Source organism: Triticum aestivum, chromosome 6A (genome assembly GCF_018294505.1).
Source record: "Triticum aestivum cultivar Chinese Spring chromosome 6A, IWGSC CS RefSeq v2.1, whole genome shotgun sequence".
Lineage (NCBI taxonomy): Eukaryota > Viridiplantae > Streptophyta > Magnoliopsida > Poales > Poaceae > Triticum > Triticum aestivum.
Window position 1 is genome coordinate 561,836,291 of NC_057809.1, and position 1,497 is coordinate 561,837,787.

Here is a 1,497-nt window from a genome sequence, read left to right on the forward strand (position 1 = left end):
TGCCGACGCTTCCTTCACATAGCGGATAAGTGCCACCGGCTCCTGCTAGCTTGACGCAGTGTGGCTTCTCCTTGAGGACACGCAGTGGCAAGGGTGGTGTCGGGCCGCATTCCCGGAGCGACCGCTTTATCCAGCTCAATTTGATGGACAAACTCCTCGTCCGTGACCGCGGCCTCTGAGGGAGGCACGACTGTTGATGGAGTGGCTCATGATGTGGTTGCTGCTGCAGCGGTGCCTGGTCATCCTAGTTGCATGGAGGATATGAAGATCTCCTTGCCGAAGGAGCCGGTGACCGTGGAGCTTGAGGGCCCCAAAGAGCGTTGGCGGCGGTGCCATGATTCGGAGCTGCCGCCGCCTGCAGACACGGAGAACCACGACTTGGGCATGGTGTGGATGGGGAGAGGAGTTCGCATAAGCGGCTAAGCGCGAAAGTGCGGATGTCGTCGGAGCATGGATTGTATTGGCACGTTCGGGTGATCAACCCACTTCAATATAGCATAGCACCTGTAGTTGGTTTCTCAGGATGACATATCTGCATTGAAGTGCGACACCCATCTGGTCGTGTCGGTCAGCGCCGCCCTGCCATCTAGTCACATCGCGTGTCATCAATGCCAGTGTTGCGACTCTGGGTCAGCATGAATGCAACAAGGGAAGTGGTGCATCCATTGGAGAGATAGCATCGGAGAGGGTTTTAGGTTGGCCAGGGGTGTCAGACGTGTGCGTGGCAGTGGTCCGGACGCCCGCAAAGCCCCCCGGTTTGCTTCTGGTTTGCGGGAAAACGAATGTCTAAATCGGTCCCCGAACGGATGCGGGGGCTTCGAGGGTCAGCGTTGGAGATGCCCAAATGTGCTCTGTTCTAAGTGAGCGTTCCAGGAACTAGTAATTCGGGTACACCCATAGTCGAATCTGGCCCATGGAGGTCTGTTGTCATGATAGCCCGATGTATGCCAGCACGACCCTAATAGTGTGGGAGGCGGCCCGCATTAACCGTTGATCTTTGTTCTCGGCCAGCCTTGTCGATATGGGGTTGGATTCAATCAGGATTTGACCCTCGTGCCAAAGGTCTTCTATGTGGGAATATCTTCTATGTTGTTCAGCCATGTGTGCCATGTGACCTGGTGGCGGTGACGAGGTTGTGTTGGACGTCGGGGCGACTTTCAGTGGTGAGGCTCTGTGGCGAGCAACACTACAGCGGTGGTGGTGCCTCCTCTTGGCTAGGTGGGTAACAAGGGCATGGGTGGCGGGTGTTCCTGATGTCATAATGACTTTGGCGATAGCGATTCCTTGGTCAAGATCCTTAGGCCTAGTGCTAGTAAGACGGTCCATCCCTCATGTTGGGTCTATTACGATGGCACCTCCTATCGCAGGGGCGAGTCTTTGAGCAAAAGCTCCTTCCTTTTGGCGCTGGCCACGACAATGCCTTTGGGTGTTGCTTACCGCTTGCGGATGTCATTGTGTATTTCCCCTTCATGTCATAGTTCTGGAGGGAAGCCTCAT

General features: G+C 55.6%; 1 protein-coding gene across 1 annotated transcript in view; it reads right to left on the reverse strand.

Annotated features, from left to right (window-relative positions):
* The window catches only part of LOC123128527 (1-aminocyclopropane-1-carboxylate oxidase 1), an 18,246-nt gene that overhangs the window by 14,579 nt on the left and 2,170 nt on the right, over window positions 1-1,497 (reverse strand). The gene's annotated exons all lie outside the window — the stretch shown is intronic.